This window comes from Pelodiscus sinensis, chromosome 1, assembly GCF_049634645.1.
Source record: "Pelodiscus sinensis isolate JC-2024 chromosome 1, ASM4963464v1, whole genome shotgun sequence".
Taxonomy (NCBI): domain Eukaryota; kingdom Metazoa; phylum Chordata; order Testudines; family Trionychidae; genus Pelodiscus; species Pelodiscus sinensis.
This window is the reverse complement of record NC_134711.1, coordinates 188,754,143-188,781,953: the sequence shown is the minus strand read 5'-3', so window position 1 is coordinate 188,781,953 and position 27,811 is coordinate 188,754,143. Positions and strand designations below refer to the sequence as shown.

Sequence of the window (27,811 nt, the reverse complement as noted above, 5' to 3'; positions counted from 1 at the left end):
TCCCCGCTTCTTTGCAATTACTCTGTGTCTAATTTGCATCCCTTTTATGGAAAAGGGGTGCAATCTAGACACAGCCTAAAAATTCTCCTGCCAACTCCTCTTACTCTTCTCTTTCTGGTGGAGTACTGGAGTCGATGGGAGAGCAATCAATGGTCGATTTATTGTGTCTACACTTGTAATTTTGTGTTGATTTATTGTGTCTACACTTGGAATTTTACCAAATTTAAGAGAGGAGGAAATATATTTTGTGCTGAAAACAACTTCTGAGTATCTCCAAAGATTTTAGAATAGTGATAGAAATGTAGTTGTGTTAGTCTTGTGTAGCTGAAACAAAAAACAGGACTATGTAGCACTTTAAAGACTAACAAGATGGTTTATAAGGTGATGAGTTCATCACCTTATAAACCATCTTGTTAGTCTTTAAAGTGCTACATAGTCCTGTTTTTTGTTTCAAAGATTTTGGGATTTGTTACCCACCCTGGATTCTATAAATAGGGATCTGCAATCAAACTGCAATAGCTTTGATTCTGTAATATGGTACTACAGCTGACATAAGCGCATCAAGATGTTTTCAGTCAAGAACACCCTTTTTGAAGTCAAGAACGCCTTTTTTCTAAAGAGCTCTTTCGAAAAAAGGCGTTCTTCCTCGTAAAATAAGGTTTACCGCTGTTGAAAAAAATGCCACGTTATTTTGATTTAATTTTGAAAGAACGTGGCAGCAGTCTAGATGCAGGTGAAGTTTTTTCAAAAAAAGGCCACTTTTTTAGAAAAAAACCTGTAGTCTAGACGTAGCCTTTGTTTACATGGTTAAAGATATATATGTCGCTACAGCATGGTTCATAGAACAGTTATGAAGCTTGATATAGTTATAGAAAGCTTGATCTGTCTAAAGCTCCCTTAAAGAAATTTTGCTTTGTATGTGGCTTACAGACAAGGTTGTGAGAAATGTATTTTCCTGTCTTATCTCTTGGATGGTCAGAGGATGTTGCATTAACAGTGGTAGGTTTGCTATCTAAATTACTTCAGCTTCATTAGGTTAGTCGAGAATGCTGATGAAGTTTAATTGCTTTCAGGCTAGTCTTGGTGGTGCAAGAGTGACAAAGGGTCTGTAATACCATTAGGTTCGTGTTTCTCTTATTGATCTCCATGAGAACAATCATTAGTATAATTATTCTAATCCAAGATCCCATAATATAACAGTGAATAAACACTTCTTGGTTAATGTGTCTGAATTTATAGGTCTCCCAATATCACTGCAGCGGGTTGTAAATGAGTAGATTTTAGGATCTGTGCTAAAAAATTACTAGGTTTTCCTATTCTGTTTAGATAAAATGGATTCCTAAGCTTTACTCAAATAAATCACTCTTGAAGTCTTTAATTATAGTATACACATGTTAATGACACCATTGCCAGGAGATACAATGTATCAAAGACCACGTGCTGCAGTTGCTTCCTATGAAAACAGTTGTGTATGAGAATACAGCCTGTCACAAGATGTCAAAAGAAACCACATGGTGTCTTGCAATGATTGTGAAATTATCAGGTGTCACCATTGCATATAGGATAAACAATACCATCATAACTGAATTTCTGGTGATTTTATTAGGTGATTAATCGCTGAGAGAGCAAACAATTGAGATTGTAGACATCTTAAATGCACAGAATGATGCAACAATGAACCGTTTTATGCATTTATTGTGATTGAATAACAGTACATTAATCATGAATCAAGGGTATACATGGTAATAAGCAGCGCTCAATAACTGTTCTTAGAATTTAAAAATGTGCAGAAATTGTCATATGCTTGCTAAATACTAATTGATTCTTTTATAATATGCTGTAGTTAAAGCTGATTTAACATACCCATTATAGGTGTTATCAGTCACTACTATAATCCCATTTTCATTAAAGGCTAAGCATGATATCCTGACCCCACAGAAATCAATAACAAAACTCCCATTCACTTCAATGAGGACAGGACTTCACTCTAATAGACCTTAAGGGTCTTACGAGTGCAGAGTCTTACTTGGATCCTCTGCAATTACAGTTAATTTCCATCTCAGGCCCTGATTGAACAAAGCTTGTAAGCACGTGCTTAACTTTTAGCACTTGGCTTTCCTGTTGCAGTCAGTGGAACTACTTGCAAGCTTAAGAACTTTGTTGGCTGAGGGACTTAATGAATAACATCGGCTACAGTATATGTTATTAAAGTTAAATGTCGTACAAATAAAGCATAAATGATTCAATCAAACAATCTAGTTTACACTATGCATTGCTTTCTTTTTTCCATTCCCATTGTCATGCAAGCAAAACTCGCACTGAAGATCTACTTTTACTGTATTTTTTTATGAAAAACTAGATAAGAAGGTAATTCAAGTGTCAAACATACTAGCCTGTAGAAAGAAATGAATGAGTATGAATGTGCATGTAGATTATTCTTGAAGGATCTACATTCTTGATTGGCAATTGGAAATACACAGTAAGCCTGAAAGCCTCCAGAACATACACTGATGAGAGGGTTAATAGTGAACAAAAACCCAATACCACTTTAATGTTGTTCTATAATAGAATCAATAGTTTGTCTTAAAGCTGTACAGGAATGGTTATAGACAAATACCCCCATAAATATACTATTTTCTGACAAATTGGTATCTCAGGGTATGTCTACACTTGCAGCCTAATTCTTCGGGTCTCACTAAAACCTGCTGTCTGTGGTTTTAACCCTTATCAGCAGGACAATTAGGGTTAGGTCTCAAGAGTTAACCAGTGTGAAAGACTTTAGATAACTGAATGTCTGGAATGTCCAGAAAAGGGCATTACATTCATCACAGAATCATTTTTTAGTGCAGACCTGGTCTGAGTCTGAGAGAAAATAAATGATTTCCGAAGGACATGCAAGAAGCCTGTGACAGGGCTGAGATTCGAATTCCTATCTATAAAATGGGGATAATGACACTGTGCTTCTTTATAAAGCACTTTGAGATCTGAATCTGTAAATCCAATATACGAGCTAGGTATTCTGTCAGGGTATGTCTACAGTGCACTGTAATTCGAAATAAGATATGCAATTTGGGCTATATAAATTGTGTATCTTATTTCAATGCTATTTTGAAATAGCCTATTTTGTTATTTGGCAGTGTCTACACCATGGGTTCCCTGGGGGGTATGAAGAAATTCTGGGGGAGGGTGCGAGGTGACCTTGCCTCCCCCATCAACCCTCTCCTCCCCAAGTTTTGCTGCTATTTTTGGGGGGGGGGCGGTGTGAGTGTTTCTCAAAAATCAAAAAGGGGGCATGATGCTGAAAAGTTTGGGAACCACTGGTCTACACAGTGCCAAATTTTGAAATAAAGCACTATTCCAAAACGTCCCTTACTCCCCGTAGAATGAGGTTTACAGGGATGTCAGAATAGTGAGCTCAAAATAACAGGCTTGCTGTTAAGACACGGGGACAGCTATACCAGAGTATCTTGAAATAACACTAGAGTGTAGACGTAGCCTCACAGACCTGTGCTTTATATGCATGACTATCTTTATCCTTTTCAGTGCCTTTATTCAGTCTTCATATTCTAGTAATGATGGTGACAATCTGATTGTTGCCATCCCATTTATGCAGGGGAGCCAACAGCCTCATTGGGCCTCTGGGCAAGGTGGGGGGCAGGGCTTGAGTAGAAAGGGGGACCAAGGGCAGCCAGCCCTCACCTCAGCACCACCTGGACCATGGAGTGCTCCCCTCAGACCTCAGCACTGTCTGGAGTGTACCACACTGTGCTCCAGCAGCAATTTAAAAGGCTTTGGGCTCCAGATGCTGCCACATTAGCGGTTTCTGTGGCAGGGGAGCTGTGGTTCTTTTGGATTGTTGGGCTCCAGGACAGTTAGTTGCCTCCTTTGCTTCACACCCCAATAAGTGGGCCTGCATTTGCCTTTATCAAATATCAGATTTGAATAAACACACCTTCATGAAATTAATGCCTTTCTATATAGCAAATATAGATGGGTGATTTAATCTGGTTGAAATCAAGTCCAAATCTGAACACAAAGAAATCCTTCTGAGACTTGGAAAGTCAAATAGGCTATGTCTAGACTACACCAAACTTCCGAAAGAGGATATGCAAATTCAGCAGGAATTTGCATATCTTCTTCCGATTTCACTTTCGAAAGCAGAGCTTTCAAAAGTGAAAGTAGTCAGGAAGCATTTTCTTCAGCAACCCTCCCCCCTTTTTTTTCGAAAAGCCACGTAAACCTCATATTTTGAGGAAGAGATGCCTCTGCTTTCGAAAGTGAGATTGGAAGAAGATATGCAAATTCTCACGGAATTTGCATATCCTTTTTCGGAATTTTGGTGTACTCTAGACAAGCTTGTAGAGAACATTTAAAACACTAAGGCTACACCTACACTGCCTCTTTTGCCGGCAGAGAGTATGCAAATGAAGTGCTCATTAGCAACTTCTCGCATTTCATTTGCATATTCTCTGCCTGAGGCTTTTTGCGCAAAAACAATCAGCGTAGACAGGTCCGTTTTGTGCAAAAAAAACCAACCCCTTTTGCACAAGATCCTTATAACTCCTTTTTTGAGGCATTAGGATCTTGCACAAAAGGGCTTTTTTGTGCGAAGCAGACCCATCTACACTGATTGTTTTTGCACAAAAACCACTTGCTCAAAAAGCATCGGAAGAGATTATGCAAATGAAGTGCGAGAAGTTGCTAATGAGCACTTCATTTGCATTGTCTATTCCTCAAAAAAGAGGCAGTGTAGACGTAGCCTAATAGTTATTGCTCTGTTCTTCTTGTTTCTAGTTGAATCCAGTAGGAGAAGTGATAAAACAGCATAAAAGCATGTTCTTGCAGTATTTCTATCCCAACCAGACGTACAGGTTGAACCTCTCTTGTCTGGCAATCTTTGGTCCAGCAACATCTGTGGTCCAGTATGATTTTAGTTAGCTGGATGTCCACTTATCATGGGTGTGGCCAGACCACTCCACAACATTTTGGCACCCGAAGCGGGGAGCTGAAATGATGCCTCCATGTCACCTTTTCTCCTGCCTTCCTGTTATGTCTCTTGTGCCCTCCTTCCATCAGCACAGCACTCCACCATCTCTGTGCAGCTAGAGCAGAGAGAATACATATGCACCAGCAGGAGACACAGTTTTCTACACTCTGGATCCTAGTGGCGCACCCCCTCAGTTTGGCACCTGGTAAGGCCAGCTCTAGGTGTGGCCAAGTTTTCTGTGATTCCATAAAGTTTATTTACAGCCACCAGTCCTGTCACACAGTGTTCTGTGCTGTTATTTAGCTCTAATTTACTCTTAAGTGTCTTCTAAGAGCTCAGTAAGTAGTGGAACTGTTGGTAATGCGACTAGAAAATATTGACCTGCTATGGTTCAGCAAATTCTCTGGTTCAGCAGCAGTCAGGTCCTGAGGCAGCCAAACTAGAGAGTTTCAACCTGTAGTAAACACAGGAATTAGACACCCAGATACTATGGGGATGCGCCTGCGCATTATATAAAATAAAATTCTTGACAGATGGCTTGTTTTCATAAGATTTCCAGCCTAATTTTCAGAAGATTGGCTAAGATTAAGATAATGATCCTAATTTTGGGGTGGGTTTTTGTTCTGAAATGACGTTCCAGACCTTTTGAGGTTTTCTACAAAACTCCTGCTTATTTAGGTTTACAGAAATTGCAGTTGCCAGCTTGCTCTGCTGGACACATAAAGTAAATTTTCAGTGGCCATTTTTTCACCTCCTACCAAGGCCAAGTCTCTACAAGGAATACAACCTATGTAAAGGACCCAGCAGGAGCCTGCTAAGAAAGGAGGAGAGACTTGACATGAGAGGGGGGAGGGAAAGAGTGTGCATGATATTATAGGCTTTTGTTCTGACCAAACCCAAAGCAAGGAACACGAGCTTCAGATAGAGATGTAGAAGGGATTGAGATTTGTGAAGGACTAGAACACAGGAGATGGCAGAACCAACAATAGGAGTTGGGTAAGTTATTGGAGTTGCCAGCAACTTTGCAGGCTTCTGGAAAGAGAATCGAAGGATTATTATTTGTTAGCAGCTGTATTAAAAATGCATTGAACTGACACAACTGAACAGGCTTTTCCTTTTGTCCCTACTGTGGATATGCCTGCATTTTTTAATTATTTTTGTTACAGTTCACTAGAGATCAACTTTCTCATGAGCTGCTCACTGTAGATCAAGCTCTGAACTGACTTCTTGGCTGATGATATGCTCATGCAAGCAGCTAAATTAAATATAAAGTATTAATATTGGTACATTTTGGCTTACATGTCTCCACAAAGTTTCTAAGAGTGCCTTGGAGAAAGCATTGGTTCATCAGACTTTAAGTCTTTGGCAAACATAATGTTGCTAAAATTTTGTTTCTTCTAATTATGGGCCAGTTTCTCCACACTTCAGTAAATCAGGCTTTCAAGTCGGTCACTTAGAAAATGAGAACCACACAGTTAGTGATGACCTCCCAGAATGTTGGTGTAAACCACTTGCCCAACATAATATAGGAACTTTGTGGCAGAAGATGGGCTAGAACTAAATTAACCTGAGTGGAGTTCACATCCTTAATCACAAAACCATCCTTTGTCTTCCTGCGCTGCTTTGTCTTATTTACTACACGCTATGAACTTCTCAAGCAAAAGAAACAGGCCTACAAATAGCCTCATTTACTAATCAACCCTGATTCATTGCCTGACTACTGTCCATCCTGCAAATTAAATGAGACATGGTTTCTGTGGAACAACCAGTATGTGATCATTTAATTAAAAATTGTATCATTCTGCATAGGCACAAGGGGGCAGAATTAAGGTTTCCTAGGAAGCCTAAGTTCTGCCATTTCCCAAAGTTTGAGTGCTCAGATTTGGAAATCTAAAAACATGTTCATTTGATGTAGGGTTTCTGTGTGTATTAAAGAGTCACTTATGGCTCCCGAACCTCAGTCTGTTCTAGAAGGTCCTAGCTGGCAAAAATAGACTTGAATTTTAGGGAAAACTTTCACAAAAATATTGTCTGGTTTTTCATATACATTCAAAATTTCAACAATTTTTCAGCAATTTTTTAAAATTTCCCAATCAATCGTAACTAGGATGATAGGGAACTTACCTATCATATTGCAAGCATAAGGCAAGGAAGATTTGGACAACATCGAACTAAATTATGTCCTTCACTGCTCCTTTCCTTAGCATGTTGCATAGTTTTATTCTTTTCTCCCGTTCTGCCACATTTTTCTAAATGTCTTCGTTTGGAGGTGATACTTCTTATTAGTTATAGAAAGATGATAGTTATTCACTATTGCCAAAGATTAGGTTGCAGGGGAGAGATTTAAAACAAATGCATTATACTCTGTTTATCATACAATCTTTATTAGATAAGCAGCTTTTGTCAGATAAATATTCTTTATAAGAGGGTTTCCTGTAATTCTAAGTAGATTTACACTAATGGGTTACATCAGTCACCATGTGTCAAGAGTATTAACGTGGACCACCTAGGGAATTGGTAGCTCTGCCAATTGATAATGGAACATGTAATCTTTTCTCCCTAGGGCCCCAGTTTGAATCTGAATATGTTAGTGATAAATGAAAATATCTGACCGCCATTTGATGCTCTTAGCCCAACTTTGTAGTAAACAAGTTTCATAATCACAAGACTAACTGTTGTAATCAGCTCTAGGGATGTGAAAGATTAGCCAGTCAGCTGGTAAGTATCACCTTTCATGGGTGATGCTTACTGGTTCTGGTTTACTGGCAGGGGCTGGAACATTTCCCCACCATCCACAGTCAAGGGGTTGCGTCAGCCCCATGGGGCTGACTGCAGATAGAGGTGCTCCAGTCCGGCCGGAGCAGCCCCTGTCTGTGACTGGCCTGGGCATGCCACAGGCATATTCGGTTAACCGGTTAAACATGACATGTGTTAAGCCATGCTGGATGATATGATTCACGTCTTGCTTTGCATGCAGCTGAGATATCACTATTGCCTTTTTTGTTTACTGCACATTGCCATGTACAGTATTTGGAAGTTGAGGTAGTTCCATTAAAGCAAAAGTTAAAGGAAATTCTAAACCAAATGAATGAAGGTCTTCATAGATTTTATGAAAAGTGCCAGTCAGTGTTGGCAAAAAGAGGCCTGGAGTCTTTTATCATGTGTTTTGTCCATTAGATTGATAGCTATAATATACTATAGCCCAAAGCATTGGGATTTATTATGCCTTTCCTTAGCCCAGAGATAAACATAGTCTCTAAAGAAGTAGAAACATATTTTTTTCAGAGTATCCTGAAAACAAAAACCATTATACTAATGGAGATACAAAGTATGAGAGTGATGAGAGGGGTGACTCTGTCCTTTCAAGATATTCGAAATCCTGCTTACAAATTATCTGATGCCATGAAAAAAAGGTTTTTAAAGATCAGATCCCTTTGGTCCAAAACATCAGCTATAGCTCAGGAGAACACAGTGAAACAGTGGAAGAGGAGGATGAATACAAATGTGGCTTTGTACTCCCCTCATCTTCTAATGGCTGGACAGGCTGGTCACTCAGATTACATCTACACTGAACGCTTATTTCATAATAAGCTATTTTGGAATAGTTATTTCAAAATAGCTTATTTTGAAATAGCACGTCTACACTGCATGGAAGCCTCAAAATTAGTCTGAGGCAGGCTTCTCTAATGTAGATGTGCTATCTCAATTTAGAGCCTCAGGAGGAATAATTTAGAATGCCCCTGGTGAGAGGCAGTTTTGAAATAGAAGAAATGGAGCGTCTACACACACCTGATTTCAAAATAGCTATTTCGGAATAGGTATTATTCTTTGTAGAATGAGGTTTACAGAAATCGGAATAAGCCATCTGTTATTTTGAAATTATTTTGAAATAATAGAATTGCTGTATAGACACTCATAGTTATTTTGAAATAACTTTGCTGTGTAGACACACCTCAGAGTAAGTCAGAGTAGGCAGAAAGCAGCTTTAAGTTGCATCAACTTCCATTGGCTCCCAGGGTTTCATGCAACAGCCAGATAGCAGCAGCATGTAGAGAAGCTCATCCCATGCAACTTGCTCCTGGGCTCAGGGAGGGGGTGTCTCATAGAGGCTGCTGTTACGTTGGCTTGGTGCCTCTGGAAAATTCCACTGCATGGAGGCAGACCTCATCTGGCTGGCTACACTGGCTTTATGGCTTCTTTGTGCCGCGAGCTGCAAAAACATGATGGCAATGCCAGCATCTGGACATGTACATACCAAGTTCTGTACAGCCAACAGCAAAATTTGGCCATCGGATTTGTATCTCTGTTGCCATGGATTTATGTAGTGGTTATCTGTACAGTATCTTCTACTGTTCTGTTTTAGTTCTTATTCCACACCCATCAGTACTTCTGTCACCTTTCATAAAATGTTTGAGAGGTGACAAACATTTGCCAATGTCTTTCTTTTCTTCTGCTCCCAGGGAGGAAAATTACATACAAAGTTGGGTTTTAAAAATAACTTTGTTATTAAAAAAAAGTTTATTGTATAGATGCTGTGGTGTGAATTGAAGACGTGTACCTCACACTTAGAACAGAAAGAGATGAGATTTGAGATGGAACTAAGTTACTAATGTAACATTGGTTACCATAATTTTGAACTGGTCTTAAAGAAAGTTCTCTCACCTGTAGAGAAGAACTCTTTTCAATGGTGTCCGAGGGTCAGACTTGTCAACCACAGTCCTCATCCCAGAGCTTTCGGTGATTATTTAGGTATCTTGGGCCCAAATCACTGTTTTCCTTAAGGTCAGAGACTTAGGCCTAAAATATGACAGTACTCTATACGTATACTGACTGTAGAATAAATGTAAAAAGCAAAAGATGTACCATTCATAAGCCATTTTATGCCCTAACACAGATTTAGGCAAACAAAGGGTACATCTACACTGCACAGCTATTTCAAAATAAGCTATTCTGGAATAGTTATTCTGGAATTCGGCTACGTCTACACTGCAGGCTTTTTGCAGCGCATCTACACTGCACGCGTGTTCTTGCGCAAGTAAAATTTACAGTACAGTGTCGGAAAACAGGGCTTTTTCCAGAAAAGTTATTTTTCTCCCCACGAGGAATAAGCCCTCTTGCGCAAGAGCTCTTCCACAAGAAGGCAGTGTAGACAGGCAACATGAATTTCTTGTGCAAGAAAACCGTATTGCTAAAATGGCCATCAGAGTTTTATTGCACAAGAAAGCGTCCATACTGCCATGGACGCTCTTGCGCAAAAGCACATCTCTTGCGCAAAAGCACATGGCAGTGTGGACATGCTCTTGTCGAAGACATTTTGCACAAGAACTCTTGCACAAAACAGTTCTTGCACAAAAAGCCTGCAGTGTAGATGTAGCCAAACAGTTTATTTTGAAATACCACATCTACATTTCAGGGAAGCCCCAAAATTAGTCTGAGGCAGGCTTCCCTAATGTGGACATGCTATCTTGATTTAGAGCCCCAAGAACACCTATAGAGGAATAACTTAAAATGGTGCTGGTGAGGGGCTATTTCAAAATAGCAGCATTGGAGAATCTACACACACACCTTATTTCAAAATAGTTAGTTATCTTGAAATAACAGTGTAGTGTAGGCACATCCAAAGTGAGTTACCCTTTGTGGACATATGTTATTCCCTCCATTCTGGGTTACGTATACAGCGTCCAAGTGATTTTCCTAAATCATATTCTGTTAAGCAATTTTAATTTACAATTGGAAGTACAGTAAACTTCCGATAATCCGGCACCTTTAGGACCCCGGGGGTGCCGGATTATCAGATATGCCGGACTATCAGAAGGGGGGGCTATGAGGGGTCTGGAGTGGGGTGGGAGGGGATGCCACCCCAGACCCCTCATAGCCCCCCCTTACGATAGTCTGGCTCTGCCCCAGGTGTCCCTGATTCAGCCGCTGCTGGTCAGTTTCAGCAGCGGCTGAATCGGGGACCCCTGGGGCAGAGCAGCTGGGGTGCTGCCAGGTTGGTCCTGCAGCCCCGAGGGGCAGCGCTACGAGACCAACCCGGCAGCACCCCAGCTGCTCTGCTCCCAGCTTCCCCAATTCAGCTGCTGGTCAGTTTCAGCAGCAGCTGAATGGGGGAAGCCTGTCCGGCTGCCCCAGCACTTCCGGGTTCCTGATGGTGCCGGACCATCAGGAGTCCCGGAGCATTGGATGCCGGACTAATGGAGTTTTACTGTACTAGTTGATTTGACCTCTGTAGTTAATACTACATTCACTTTTCATAGGTCTTCTCACACTAGGGATATTAAGTAGCATTTAATTAGCTAATTGAGTAGTCAGAATTTCCATCGACTACTAGTTTAACTGATACAGAGGCAGCAAGGTGGGGAGAAGCGAATAGTGAATACAAATAAAATCTACTTTACCAATCTGCTTTTAAACCAGACAGCCTAGTTTTTCATTTCCTGAGCAGGTTCCCCATTCTTCATGAACATTTTCCTTTTTCATACATCAGTTCAGAAGTCTGCTTTCCCTTGTAGAAATTGCTGACACCCCAACCAGCCAAAGATGAATATATTGCTGAAAGAAAACAAAACATAATAAGATAAATGCATGCTAATGTAAATACAGTGTCTTCAGAACTGTGATTAGGTTTTCATTCAAATTAGAGATAATTCCACTCTCTTGCCTTCTTCTGAGAAAGTTATATTTATTAATATTCTGAATCTCCTTGTTTTTGTCTAAATTAGACTCACTTCTGGAGCCTGGGAGTATACAACTATACCTATATAGCGCGCGCGCGCGCGTGTGTGTGTGTGTAAACACATCTTTCAATCTCTATATAGAGGAGCTCCATCTACTGTATGTGTCTATATGGGTATGTCTACACTACCACCCTAGTTCGAACTAGGGTGGTAATGTAGTCAACCGGAGTTGCAAATGAAGCCCGGGATTTGAATTTCCCGGGCTTTTGCATGTTGCCGGGCGCCGCCATTTTTAAATGTCCGCTAGTTTGGATTCCGTGCCCGCGGCTACACGCGTTCCACGAGGTGTACAGGTAGTTCGGATTAGGAAGCCTAGTCCGAACTACCTAGTTCGTGCCGCGTGTAGCCGCGGGCACGGAGTCCGAACTAGCGGACATTTAAAAATGGCGGCGCCCGGCAACATGCAAATGAAGCCCGGGAAATTCAAATCCCGGGCTTCATTTGCAACTCCGGTTGACTACATTACCACCCTAGTTTGAACTAGGGTGGTAGTGTAGACATACCCTATGGATACGTCTAGACTACATGCCTCTGTCGCCATAGGCATGTAGATTAGGCTACCAGACATCAAAGGTATTTGTCGACCACCCAGGTAAACCTCATCCCAGGAGGCTTACCTGGGTGGTCGACAAATACCTTTGATGTCGACACCCGCGCGTCCAGACTATCGCCCTGAGCCGACAAACAGCTGATCAGCTGTTTGTCGGCTCAGCACGGCAGCCATGTAAATTTAAATGAAGCGGCGATTATTTAAATCGCCACTTCATTTTACTATGTCTGGTAGCCTAATCTACATGCCTCTGGCGACAGAGGCATGTAGTCTAGACGTACCCTATGTGTCATACAGTGTAGTTGCAGACATGGCAGTCTCAGAATATTAGAGAGACAAGATGAGTGAGGTAATATCTTTATTGTGCTTTGATATTGAGAGACCTTTCCCAAACCTGAGAGAGAGCTCTGTGTGGCTTGAAACTGGTCTCTCTTACCAACAGAAATTGGTCCAATAAAAGATATTACCTCCCCCACCTTGTCTCTGTGTATATACCACACACACAAAATATAAGTGAATAGATATATCTTTCTTCTATTCTAGTTCTGCTGCTACTGCCATCACCATGGTATCAGATGCTATCTATCAATCTGTGCACTAGACTATAATTCATTCTGAAAAGTCAAAACAATACTAGACTTTCTACCAGAGCTCAAATTTTTATACATCAGCAGATCGTATTTCATGGCTTTTTAGCTCAGAACTGTGCTGTTATAGACCCAAGTCACTGTGCTTAAAAGTATACTTACTTGCATGAACAAGCATTGAATGAAAACCATTAGTGTCCCAGCATGCATTGCATAGTGGCACACATTTTTGTTGTAGCTAGAGCTTCTTAGTGTGTTTCTGCTTCATTTAAACCCCTCAATACCTCAATTAGTGCCTGCTTCTCTTCCCTTGGGAGGGACATTTACACATGTCACTTCACAAGGCTTGAAAACCTAAAAATCCCATGAGAGCAGCATGGTCATAAAATATCTCCTGATTAAAAGCTTGTGTTTTGTAAGGTCTGCCTGCCCCTGTTTTGTTTAATTTGTAAACTGTTCTGATGTTATCAAAGGACACCAACAGAAGATTTCAGGAAAGGCAACTAATAAGAGAGTAAATAGGAACACTTCCCAATGACCTTAACAGCCTCTCTTGTTTTTACTAATTTATAATCTGTAAGAGTAAGACACAAACATTTGAAAACTCAATGGGTTTAAAATTGTGGTGATAGTAATATTCTTTTTTAACATTACAACCTGGTAGTGTTTCAGTGAATTTAACTTAGGGTCAAAGCAAAGGGGAATACACCCAGGATTATGTACAACTGCTTTTAACTACTGGAACTTTTCTATTGATCTCAGATTTAACTTTTGCATAGCAGCTAATAAAGCTAATGAAAAAGGACCCAAGAACATTTACCAATACATTTTTTAGAAATCCATCCTTTCTAGTGTAACAATACTGCTCATTAATTTCCCATGGAGATGGCCTTAGTCCAATTCTCCATGAATCATGCTAAAGTAAAAATATACTGTTTATAAATCTCCAATTAGTTATTCTTCGTATTAGCTATTAGTCTAGCTTCAGTCTCATACAATCTATCACAATTTCTCACAAATTTCTGCAGGCTTTTACTATACATTTAATTGTATATACAGGGCAATGCAGAATTAAGTTACATTCATTTCAGAACTGTGTCATATGAGAGAGAGAATAAGAAATATAAGCACTGTTAGTCTCTGGTATGTTATCTTCAGACTGCAGTTTGCAAGGTTCAAGCATAAAATGAGTGTAAGAAAAAGCTCAGGAAAAAGGAAAGATTTGCCTGTAGTGAACTGAAAGAAAAAAAACCTGTTATGAATGTATCTTTTGGTTAAAATTCATAGTTGCCATGCAAAATAAATCAACTCCTTTGCCCATAATCTGACCTGAAACTGCTTCTGAGTGAATAAAATATGAACCCTAAATGTTCACAGCCTTTACCCTGACATATTCAATCATATCCCAAGGCTATGGAGAAATCGCCTAGTGCTCAAGACATTGTCATTCTTTTTAAAGCATAGCATTAAATAAGGCCTATTCTAGTTTGGAAACACATGTTTCAGTAACACTTTTAATCAAGTAACTTCATTATATAACTGTAATAAGCCAGCAGAGATGATATTAAAGCATGTGCTCAGTGTTTATTAATTCCAATCTGAAGAAATAATTTTAAGGATTAAGGTTATCCAGTAATCGGGCCTTAATGCTGCAGTTTTACATACCATAAAATCGTTGGTAAAAAAAATGTTTTGCTCTGGGGATTGCAATTTGTTTTGTATTTGGGACATTGAGAAGAACTTTAGTTGTGTTTATAACTGCGGTTTATTATTTATATTCTGGTATTAAAATGCTGTGTGCTATATAAGCAAATAAAACAATCAGACACCTGCTCTGGCTTTTATCTTTCATTCAGTGTGCCACTGTTTCTCAACAAGTATTACTTTCAGAACTTTTAATGAAATGTAAAGTAAGTGTGAGGTATCTGTCAATCAACAACAGCTATTTCAAGTATAATTGTAAGTCTGAAAGCCTTATATTTATATTGTGTGCCAGGTTTGATTATTTTCAAAAAATCACCTAACTAGACGGCCTAAACTAATTTAATATGCAATGCAAAATCTCCTGCATTTTAGTGCAGTACTCAAAACTAAAGATGAACGAATAATTCATACTGAATAATTAATTCATCATCCTCATTTTCTGTTTACATCGTGTTCATGGGCAGATTGCAGAATTCTCAGGTTTTTTTTGTTTGAAATGATCTAAAATGTATACCCATTGTATTAATACCTCACTAACAATTCATTCCAAAATATTTGCTATTTGATCTTTGAAATTCATACCATATTGGTTAGTTACATAAGTCACCTAGCATTGCTTCTGTTCATCAAATAAATTACTTATATAATGAAGGCAGAATGGATTCCAAACATTACAATAAAATATACAATTTAAAATTCAACAACTATTCAAGTATTTGAGCTAAAAATTTGCTTTTTGCAAGTACTTGTGACAAAAAAGCTTGACTTTCATTATTCATGACAAGCAAATAAGAAAGGATCTCAAAAAGTAGTTACACTGAATTTGAAATTTTGAATAAATACCAACAGAAAATATTTTGCAATATATGCTCAGCTCAGCCATGTGTACACAGAAGCGTTATTTCAGATAACTGATGTTCCAAAAGTTATTTCGACATAATGTCAAAACAATGTCGAGCTGGAGAATTTCTTATTCCAACTCCTGTACCCACATTGTATGAGGAGTAAGAGAGTCAGAGGAAGAGTATTCTTCCTTCGACTTCCTGCTGTGTAGATAGCGCCAAAAGCCGAACTAAGCTATTTTAACTTAAGCTACGCAATTTTGCTTATTTTGGCTTTAGCCCTGTTGTGTAGATGTGCCCTTTCACTGTCAGCCTTTGCTTCTATTAGAAATAGCACTATTAACGAAATTAGATACTCTGGGGCTGATTTTTTATTTATTTCAGTGAGTGAATTTAGTGTTCTTCAAAATGAGTGATTAATGTCGTATTAATATATAGAGCCCCACATGGATATAAAATTTCTATCTGCATCCAACCCATGATTTGCAGACATGGTCTGTGAATAGACACATCCGCAGATATAAAGTTGATATCTGCAGATTTGCAGCGGACTACTAATATGAACCAGCCATATTGCTGTCTTTTTCACACAGCTATGACAGTCATAACGGGCAACATTATTTTTGTCCCCAGCCTGGGCCGCTCTGGAGTTGACTAAGGATGTTAAAAAGTGGGGGCTAAGATGAGATGAGTCCTTTCGCTTGTTGTATAGGTCCCAGCCCAGCAATCCATGTAAGCATATGTTTACCTTTAAGCACTTGAACAGTTATATTGACTTTAAGTTCTTTGCTAGATAGGGGTCATTGTATTTGAATTCAGGTCTCCAAAAGACGGAAACGAATATATTAAAGTAAGGTGCCACTTAGTTTCCATCTACAGGGAAATTTGAAATTATATGCAAATGTTAAGGGTTTACCAGTAGGCTATTGTAAAATTATTTGTATTTGAAAGGAAATTAGTTAATGGGAATCCATAAAGTAAATATGGGTAAACCAGTAGATCTAATTTGGATGTTATTTACAATAAAGGTATTTAGAAACAGGGATTTTTCTTTCTGAAGTTGAAATTCTTTTATTTTTAATCTTTACGGGTGTTTCAGTTTTGAAAATAAAAACCATTTCTTTTTCTAGCTAAAGTGAAATCTGGTCTATGTGTTATCACTGGAACAGCATTCCTTATACCCTGAGGGTTTCCTGCAATGGTTTTAAATACTAAATTTATTTTTCATTTGCATTATTTTGTTTCTTCTCCATGCTAAATTGTTCATATTATTATAGTCACAGTATAATATAGAAACCCCAACCAAGATCAGCCCCCCCAAACAAAGAGTGACAGACAGCACCTACTATGAAGAGTTAAATAGGCAAGAGTGGGAGAAGAAAGAAAAGGGAAATGACTTGTCAAAGGTCACATAGTGGGTCAGCAATACTATCAGGAGCAAAATTCGTATCTCCTGAGGCCCCAATCTGTCATCATCTCTACTAGACCACAGCACTGCTCAAATTGCTCTATCCTTGTTACCTGCTACATTTAACACTTCATTTTTCCATTTTTTTTTCTAATTGGTCCTTCTCTGCTTCTTTTTTCATCACTTCACTTAAGCAGAACTTGAACCCCTGCAATGTTTGGATTTGACTCAAACCTCTGAACACTTCCATTTTAAAGATGGTTTGAAATTGGGCAAACCACATTTGCTCTATCCTACTGTAGAGAGCCTGCAACTGCCAGCTTCCCATCAACAGTTCTTTGTTCAGCTTTGAGGAATCTTGGGGAATATAGCACCTAATTGCTGCTTGGAGACTGACAATGGTGGTAATTATTCAGTACCTGCACAGAGACTAGGTATTTTTAAAATTTCCCTTCCTTAGTGGGTGTTTTTCACTAACTGGTAGCTAAAAACAGAAAAAAGGAAAGAAACTCACATCATTGCTAATTTCTTTTAAAGGGTTTTTCAGTGGAATTTTTGCCTTGCTCACTTCAGTTTGCTAATGCCTCGTGATGGGTGAATATAAAAAGATTGAGAAGTTTGGTTCCGATGGCTATCTCAAGCTTATTCTAATTTATTAGCACCTCTTTGGTGTAGTATAGGGATAGTCTTTCTAAGGGTAAATCAGTATGTCCATTTGCAGTTCCTGATGAAATAATAAGTGCAGTGGTGGACAAACATTAGAGAGAGAAAACAAAAGCAAGTTAACAAACTACGCTGTAACTCAGTGTAACCCAGAAGTACTTAGACCACTGACAAGTTAGAATGAAATCTGCTCTAGAGCCTTGGCTGAGAGCATGATGGATTTTAGCTCATGCAATAGAGACCCATGGTGTTAACCTCTGAGATCTCAGGTTCAATTCCTCCTGCTGATGATCAGGATCCATTGGGTTTACATCAGCAACGGTCCAGGTTGTATTTAATTTGAGATTTGGGGGGAAGGTATCTGCACAAGTTCTTCTTTTAGCTGAATCAATTCAACAGTTCTTAACAGTAACCTCTTCTACTGAATTATGCACCTTGATTTTGGATTTTGTCTCTAACAGTAGAGCCATTCTCTATGAAGTTCACTTAAAAAAAAGGGAAGATAACTGGTTAACATGTAAAAAAATTAAACCACCACCCTTCTAGAAAGAAGACCAGCTTTAAACCCAGAACCCTCCACCCCATATATACTTAGCAATAGAGCTGGGCTCAATTCAGATCTTGAAGATATGAATTGTCATACTGGCATTGACATATAGTCTGTATAATCTGCAATCCTATCTTCAGCAGGGCTCCGCAGCACAGCACCAGATAACATGCAACCTTCCCCTCCTCCCCAATAGGCAGATGTGGGGAAATCTGACCATAGGGAAGCCTCCTCCTAAATCCTAATAACTGGAGATAGTTAAGCCCTGAAGCATGATACTTTATATCCTTTCTAAAACACTTTAAAACTACTACCACTATGTCTTCTTGTTAGTCATACATCCCTGTTTCAATCGTATTACATTTCAACCTTGACATCGTGCTGTGGGAGTTTGTTCCACTGTCTGTTTATCTCAATCTGAATGGTCCTAATATCAGGAGTTTGGATTCAGGATTTGATTTCAGCACATTTCTTATGTCAATAAAGCCAAAAGGGCAAGAAAATTCTTCTGAGAAATATATTTTATTGGTTTTATTAAATAGATTGTTCAAGATGCTTTGTTATTAAAAAGCACAGTTTTTTAATTAGGCTGTTCATGCAGTTTTAGGAGTGAGACTTTGATCCCAGTGACCTGCTTTTGACATGGAGAAAGATTAAGAGGAGAGTCCTGGAGAGCTTATGGGTTAGCATCATTGAAAATAGATTGCACAGGGTAAGAAATCAGCTCTGGAAGGAAAGGAAATACGTAGTTGTACCAGTCATTGCCCTGGCAATGAAGAGTCAGTGCTGATTACTGTGTTAGAGGAAATGTAGGGTAAGAAGGGATAAAGTTGTCAATGAAGAATAAAATTATTTCTTTCTATAATTTTTCTAGTGCCCTTAGTAGGAAAGTTTGGATAAATGTAAGTAAACTCATATTTCTCATGAGCTATTTATTTGTTTCACACACAACAAATGTAACACTCCTTCAGCTGGACACTCACCAGATCTCTGTGTTTGGATCCTTATACAGTGAGTAGAAACCCTTGTGTCCTTCCGTTTCCCTTGGTCTTTCTAGACTGTCACACTGCCTCTTTCCAGGGTCTCTCGGCATATTTCCTGGGCTCTCTGGCGGTTACTGCTTAGCAGAAACAGAATCAGATGGCCCAGCTACCCCTCCACCAACATGTTAACCTTCCCAGCAGTTTGTCCAAAGCCTCTCCCAGAGCTGATTTTTTGTGCACACTGTGATTTTACAGTTAATATTTTCAAGGACATGTGATAGGTGTAGCACAACATACATATAGACTTTGCAAAGATTGACATTAGTGAAAAGTCTTTACATTAGCAAGCACAAAAGATATACAGATCCAGAAAAAAAATAAAACATCTATAAACATTTCCCGGCCTGTGGTTCTCTCACACCCTGGAACATTCTTTTGTCTTAGGTCAGAGTCTTCTGCAGTCCATGGCTTCTACTCTAAATCATAACGTCTCCCTCTCTGATCCCTCCAGCCAAAGTCCTTACACACACATGCTTCCTCTCCACCATGCCCGATTCAATGAGAGGCCCTCACTTTTTGAACCTCTAGTCCCTTTTGGGAGCCTCATCAGGGAATGCATTGCTTAGCTACCTCACCCTGGAAGTTCAAACTTGAAACATTTGTGATATTTGCATGGCAGTGATTTCTTTGTCCATTGGTATTCCATATGAATGTTCAATCATCAAAGGCTAATGACCATCTATAGTTAGCTAGTGCCAGGTGCAATAATTTTTTTCTGTTATGACTTGGGAGTTTTATCTTCATATGAAGGCAAAAGGCAACAGAGAAGGCAAATAATCTACATTCAAAATAAAGTTTTCAGTGTGACACAGATACACTGAAGGTCCCTGATAATAACCAGAATTCCTAAGCTGCATGTAGATAGACTTCCCCTAAATCTTCACAATTTATAAAAGGAAAAGGATAGGAATGGAGTTTGGTTTGAAATTGAAACATCAGTTGGTAAGCTGTTTGCCGGAACAGTTAAAGCTCAAGAAAAGAGCCCCAGAACCAAATTTCCCTGGAACTTGGGGAAAGCAGATTCAGAGCTAAACTTCAATTTATTTATTTGCTTATTTATTTTTGCAGTAATATGGAGCTAAATTAGGCCGTTGCCACTAGGTTAATGGATGGGGCAGTAGATAGATGCTATGAAAGCAGACTGTGATTCAGACATTCAAATAGGTAGATGAAATATCTGTGTTTTGTAAGGTATATTCAGATTCTTATGTATACCACTAATGTAAAATATTAGTTTTGGACTTTGAGTTCTCACAAAAGTATTGGTATTATAGAACACTGTACTCAAATTTTGAATATATCAAAAGCTTTTTTTATGAAGCTGACCTTTTGAGTTTTAAATTACTCCCCCCCCCTTTCATTTTCGAGACCATATGAGATTTAATGTGTGAGTAATTAAATTCATTCAGCAAGTATTTAAATTAAATTATTCTCAGACTTGTGTTCAGGGCATTTTTGAACTACAAATCTATAACAGAAGCAGAGATACTTGATATGAGTTTTATGCTACTAGAGAAAAAAATAATGAATTCAAATCAAATATGGTGACTAGATTTAGCTGGAAAAATGGTTTTTTTTCAAACAAGAAAAAGGGTTCATTTAGACCATTTTGAAATTAAATGTTTTAAATTTTCATTTGGCAGCATTTCATTTTGAAATGTAGCTCTGTTTATTTCAAGACCGTAAAAAACCCCAGAAACAAAACAAAATGTTTCAAATTTTAAAAATCTCTCTAAATATATAAAAATATTTTCCTGTGGGATGATAGAGTGAGATCATCATGTCATGCTGTGTCCCACCTCCTCCTCTGCCCTCAGCTGCCCTGCCTCCTCCCTTCCTCCCCAGAGCCGCGAGTAAGGAACCATGCACCCTCCCCACTTGCAGAGGGGCTGGGAAGCCATGTGCCCTCCCCCATTGGGGGAGGAGGGAGCCGTGCACCCTTCCCCGTCCCTGAGGGACCAGAGCCACGAGGCCCAGGAGCTACACGCCTTCTCCCCTCCTCCCTTCCTGGGAGGCCGGAAGCCACGAGGCCTCCCCCCTTCGAGGAGGGTTTGTGAGCCAAACACCTTCCCTCCTCCCTGGGGGGGCGACACCGACGAGGCTTCCCCCCCACAGAAGGGGCCGGGAGCCACGCGCCCTTCCCACTCCAGCCATTGTGACCTGGAACACAGATTTTGGTGCCACTCAGTTTTGCCCTGCTTGGTTTCAAGGTGGGTGCAGTTGAATTCATGCTACAACCACTCCTGCTCTGTACTTTTCTTTATTGAATTTCATCTTGTTGATTTCAGACCAGTTCTCTAATTTTTAAAGGTAATTTTTCATTCTAATCCTGTCCTCCAAAGTGCTTGCAACCCTTCCCACCTTGGTGTCAGTTCCAAATTTTATAAACATAATCTCCACTCTATTATGGACAAACTAGAGAAATACTCTGAGGTAAATAGGATGAAGTTTAATAAGGACAAATGCAAAGTGCTCCACTTAGGAAGGAACAATCTGTTTCACACATACAGAATGGGAAGCGCCTGTCTAGGAAGGAGCACCGCAGAAAGGTATCTAGGGGTCAAAGTGGACCACAAGCTAAATATGAGCCAACATATTTTTTGCTGTTGCAAAAAAAGCAAACATGATTCTGTGATGCATTAACAAGAGTGTTGTGAGCAAGACACGAGAAGTCATTCTTCCACTCCACTCTACTCTGCGCTTATTAGGCCTCAGATGGAGTATTGTGTCCAGTTCTGGAGAAATTGGAGAAGTTCCAGAGAAGAGTAACAAAAATGATTAAAGGTGTAGAAAACATGAGCTACGAGGAAGACTGAAAAAATTGGGCTTGTTTAGTTTAGAAAAGAGAAGACTGAGAGGGGTCATGATAGCGGTTTTCAAGTACCTTAAAGAGTGTTACAAGGAGGAGGGAGAAAAATCGTTCTCCTTGGCCTCTGATGATAGGACAAGAAGCAATGGGCTTAAATAGCAGCAAGTGAGGTTTAGGTTTCACATTAGGAAAAACTTCCTAACTGTCAGGGTGATCAAACACTGGAATAAATTGCTTAGGGAAGTTGTGGAATCTCCATCTCTGGAGATATTTAAGAGCAGGTTAGATAGACATCTATCAGGGATGGTCTAGACAATGCTTGGTCCTGCTAACGGGGGCAAGGGAGTGGACTAGATGACCTCTTGAGGTCCCTTCCAGTTCTAGTGTTCTATGATTATCCATGTCATTAATGAAAATACATAATAGTACTGGACACAGGATAGATCATTGCAGGACTTCACTAGATACATCCTCCCAATCTACTGCATACCATGATAACTACTCTCTGAGTATGAGTTTCAACCAGTTGTGTGCCCACCATATCATAATTTCAGCTAAAGCATATCTCCCTAATTTGCTTCTGAAAATGTGGGATTCTGTCAAAAGCCCTCCCAAAATTAATCTATATCACATCTACTGCTTTCCTTCCTATCCAGTAACCCTGGCAGAAAAAGGAAATTAGGTTGGCAGATCCATGCTGGCTATTACTTATTAGCCTATTGTCCCTAGGTGCTTATAAACTGGTTTTTAATAAATTGGGGTATGTCTACACTGCATCCCTAGTTCGAATTAGGGATGCAAATGGAGTCGACCAAAGTAGTTAATGAAGCGGGGATTTAAATATCCTGCGCTTCATTAACATGATCTCGCTGGCGCGCTAGTTCAAATCACACCTGATTTGAACCAGGAAGTGCGCGCCAGCGAGATCATGTTAATGAAGCATGGGGTATTTAAATCCCCACTTCATTAACTACTTCAGTCATCTCCATTTGCATCCCTAGTCCGAACTAGAGATGCAGTGTAGACGTACCCTTGTTCCATTATCCAGATATCAGTGGTAGGCTGACTGGTCTATATTCCCCAGGGCCTCTTTGTTCCCCTTTTTGATAAACTCTACATTCTAAAACATCTATTTGGGGACTATATCCTGTACTGATAAGGGACTCAGTCAACTAGATAATTTAATCATTCTTTCCATTTCATGATTAACCACATTTGTGAATGCTGTGTTCAGACACTAGAGCAAAAATACCGTCTGAACATCATCAGTTTATAGCAAATAGAAAATGCCTGTGAACTTCTAATCCCTATGCCTGCTCTGCTGAAATTCAACAGTGCAAGCTCAGACACTTGATGCTAGAAGTTGTACAACACATTTTCAAAAAGCCTCCATTTCTTTCCCTACAATATGTAATGCATAGGTGCAGCTGTCTGTCCAAAATTGCAGCACCAGGACCAAAAGTGTAAGTGCACCCACATATACATACAAAACCCACACTCGTGTCCATAAATTGGATAACTGTATAAGCCTAGTCTACTGATTTGTACATTTAAATGTAAATGTGTGCATGCCCCAAAAGCTAATACTCTGGATATATGATAGCTGGAAAGTCATACTTTGTGAAATAAATGATCTGGCAATACAGAATTATATTTCATGAGACTCCTGGACAAATTTGGGCCACTACTTCTTTTTACAAAAGTGGGAATTCCTTTCAACTCAGTTTCCTCTTCCAAGTAATCTTTAATGTGGAACACTTCTTCATAAGAAAGTTTATCAGGATTTAACATACAAACAGTTTTACAAGACATAGGTGATCAGACTGCTTAATGATGCTTGATAAGTGCATCATAAGTCAGAAAAAATCTTTCTAAGAATCCCTGCTGTAATTAGATCCAATTTTCAATTCTAACCCACAGCTCCACAGCCCTGTTAATTATCAGATTGATTTGTTATGGTTCAAAAACCCTTCCAATGGAAAGGGCTGCCTCCTGACATAGTGTCATATCCAAGCATCGATAACGCTGACATGTGAAAAGGTCATGCCACCAAACATTAGCATTTCAAAACAGCAATTATACTAATTCATTTTAAAAAAGGTTTCTTCATCTGTCCATTAGCAATGGCTCTGTCTGGAAGAAAAGACTGGAAAGGCCCTGCACCAAATTGACTGGTGCTATTTTCTTGCTGAAATCGAGACCCACAAAAATGTAAATTAAGCAAATTGACTGTTTGCCTGATAGAATGAGGCAAATTCACCTGGCATAGAAGTGGAAAGAATGATACTGTGCAAAAAGCTTTGGAGTGTGAGAACTTGACAAGGACACTACCCATTCCACTTCCATCTCAGGCAAGGGTGCCTTTTCGAAAGGGTGGGGGAGCAGCAGCTGTGCACTCCGGGACATGGTTAGCTATTCATTCCATTCCCAGGTTGCTAAGGAAGTGAGGGGAAAGTGCTTGCATTCTGTGCATGCCTCTCACATGGTGAAGGGAGCTCACCAGCCAGGTGTGAGAGGAATGCAGGGAATGCAAGCACTTTCCCCTCACTCCCTTAGCAGCTGGGGAACGGAATGAAAAGCTAGCTGCATCCCGAAGTTTATGGCTGTTGTTCCCCATACCCTCTCGAAATGGCGTCCTTGCCTCAGAGGATCTAATTCAGTTCAGAGGAAGGTGGTTCCATTCAGCACACTGAGCTTTCAAACTTTTTGGCTGTGTCTACATTGGCACCCCTTTCTGGAAAAGGGATGCTAATGTAGACTTTGGAATAGGCAAATCCGCGGGGGATTTAAATATCCCCCGCGGCATTTGCATTAACATGGCTGCCGCTTTTTTCCGGCTTGGGGAAAAGCCGGAGAAAAGCGCCAGTCTAGACGTTATTCTCCGGAAAATAAAGCCTTTTCCGGAGGATTTCTTATTCCTACTTTTAAGTAGGAATAAGAAATCCTCCGGAAAAGGCTTTATTTTCCGGAGAATAACGTCTAGACTGGCGCTTTTCTCCGGCTTTTCCCCAAGCCGGAAAAAAGCGGCAGCCATGTTAATGCAAATGCCGCGGGGGATATTTAAATCCCCCGCGGATTTGCCTATTCCAACGTGCTACATTAGCATCCCTTTTCCGGAAGGGATGCCAGTGTAGACGTAGCCTTTCAGTGTGGGCTATACCTTAACTGAACAACAGACAACCTTTCTATTGGTAGTTGCCCAGGATCCCTTTCCTCCCCCGCTCCTCCCCCCCACCCCCCATAACTGCATAACAACCTTACAATAATTGTTTGCATGGAAAATACTAGTTCAGGTTTTAACTGCCTGCATGGTTGATGGTGGAGATCTGAAATAATTTATTTAAAATGCCAGTTGGGTTGTGATGGGGAATTTCCTATTATTTATGGGAATATGCTTATGAATATGACATCATAACTGGAATATGCTTTATGCAAGTGTTGTCTCATGCAAGCAAGGTAGTAACAAACTTCAACAGGACTTTATTTACCAAAAGTGAAACCTCTTTACAAAGCTGCTGCACCCCTCTATAGCTCTCACTCAGCCCTGGCTCATCTCCTCCCTCCCTCCTTCCTGTTTCTGTGTTTCCAGATTCCCGACAGCCAGTGCTCCCAGTTCTAATAATTACAAGCAGCATCTAAAACACCACAGCATCTCACACTTTACGTGAGATATCATATGAAAGATTATAATTTATTGAATAAGTTAAGCCTATTGGTATGCTTGCATCATTTCTGTATCTGAAGTTAGAAATATTGACTTATTTATTACCAGTGTGTTCGTGTTGAGAAAACCCAATTACCAACCCATATGGTACAACAATGATAAAGCCAGGTATAGAGCTAATGTCCCATTAGCAAGAGACAATGAACTGTGTGAGAACAAGGCTTCCTGTAAGTGTGAGGATCAACCTGTAAGAAATGGATATTGACTCCTAAATAACCTGTGATCATGTCACCTGATTCCGGAATCCATCTTGGATTCTGTACTTTTCCACAAGAAGGGAAGGAGGAGGAAAGGTTTGGAAGACAAAGGAGTCCTGCCTTAGGCAAATCCTACGTACAGGTGGGGAGTCATCAGTTCTCCCCTGGAACTCCAACCAAGATGACTGCTGAAAAAATCTAAGGCTGACAAGGAGGAAAGACTGGATCCAGACTGGAAAGGTGTCTAGTCTGTGCAGAGATGATTAGAACCACTTTTTAGGTGATAATTTACTTGTTGCCAGTTTCATTAGTGTACTAAGCTTAGTTTGTGTGTTCTGTTTTTATTGTGGTTAGTAATCTACTTTGTTCTCTGTGCTATCTCTTATGCCCACTTAAACCATAGCAGGGTGGCCATGCTATTACAGGGTGAGCAAGCTCAGTGGTTTCTCAAAACATCAAGTAACAGTTCCAAGGGGAGTTGGAGACCAGTCACACAGGCCACATGCTTTCTTTGCGTTCATCATAGAAACGTATTATCAGAATAAATTATTGTATTTCTCCTATGTTTCCTCTCGCCCTACCACTCAGAAAGTCTTAAGTTTTGCGTTCCTTTCCAAGGCTTGGAGAGGTCTGAGCCTTCAGAAGGGTTAATTCTCCATCACCTCTATCCACCAACACTCCTCATGTCTGCCTGCCTTTATCTTTATCCATAGGCACTCACATCTACTGTCATTCTAAACACTGGGTAGCAGCGTGAAGCACAAAATGGCACTATTTTCTAAACCTTGTGCTTCTGGTAATCTGTTGGGAAATCTACAGTCAGAGGACACACCTTCAAAACTGTACCCACAATCCAATCTATGGGATTCCTGTCTGTGCAAAAGATGCATGTTGCTGTCTTGAATAGATTTATTTCAGTCCTTTTCTTAGGATTAAGGTTGTTTTCTCACTCTGCAAACTTTTTGGTCTGAGGGCCACATCGGGTTTGGAAATTGTATGTAGTTCCAGGTAGGGAAGACTGGGGGAGGCTGTGCCTCCCCAAACAGCCAGGCCAGCCCCAGCTCCTACCCCCTATCCAAATGCTCTGTCCCCAGCACCTAACACCCTCTGGGGCCCCTGCCTCTTATCCAACCCCCCTGCTCTCTGCCCTCTGACTGACTCCCAGGGACCTCTGGCCTATCTACCCCTCTTGCTCCCCACCCCCGATCACCCTAGACCCCTGATCCCATCCTTCCCCCCTTGTTCCCTGCCCCCTGTCTGCCCCCCAGGACTCCCTACAGTCTATCCAACCTTCCTTGCTCCCTGCCCCTGAACATGCTGCCCGAAGTATTGGGGCTGGCAGCATAGTGACCATGCTATCCAGGTGCTGGGAAGCTGATGCTACAGGAGAGGTGGTGGGTGGGAGCAGTGGGGAGGAGCCAGGGGCTATGTGAACCTGCTCACCAGAGTTGGGCTGGCTTCTCCCCACAAGGCAGTTCCGACCCTGCTCCCCAGTGGGAGCATGGGGGGTGAATTGAAGGATCCAAATGTGGCCTCAAGCTGAAGTTTACTCCCCATCTGCACAGCCACAAGCCCAGCTAGCCCAAAGCATTAGACGCAGGCTGGAGAGTGAACGGGAGGACTTGCTCCAATATGCTGTATAGAAAAGCCAGGGATGGTCAAGAGCAAATGTAACATGGTGTTTATCAGCAGATCAGAATATGTGTAACAGTGCTCACTTTTTGGCCAACAGTGGTGGCCCTGAGTTCATTACAAATTGCACTCCATCGTCTACATGCCTGATTTCTCCATGGCCCATCTTGGCCTGCTTTAGAACATGTTGTTCAAAAACTTACCAATGCAATTAGACACAAAGCTGATGCCACACAATCCCTCTGCACTGCTCTGCTGCTCCTTCCTTGTGATCAGGGCAGCTACTGTCAGAATCTAGAAGTCCTCTACATGTCAGTGCCTTCCTGCTCACGATAACAGAACAAGCAGAGTGGAGAGGCCCTGCAATGCAGTACTCACAAA

The 27,811-nt window shown here is 40.4% G+C and overlaps 1 protein-coding gene and 1 long non-coding RNA gene across 2 annotated transcripts in view; one reads left to right on the top strand and one right to left on the bottom strand.

Moving 5' to 3' along the window:
• The window catches only part of DSCAM (DS cell adhesion molecule), a 695,768-nt gene that overhangs the window by 498,489 nt on the left and 169,468 nt on the right, over positions 1–27,811 (top strand). The window lies entirely within an intron of this gene.
• Positions 11,410–27,810, bottom strand: LOC142826970 (uncharacterized). The gene is made up of 3 exons (XR_012901279.1): positions 27,634–27,810; positions 19,009–19,142; positions 11,410–11,539 (listed from the first exon to the last, which is right to left on the bottom strand). It is a non-coding gene; the product is annotated as an uncharacterized LOC142826970 (long non-coding RNA).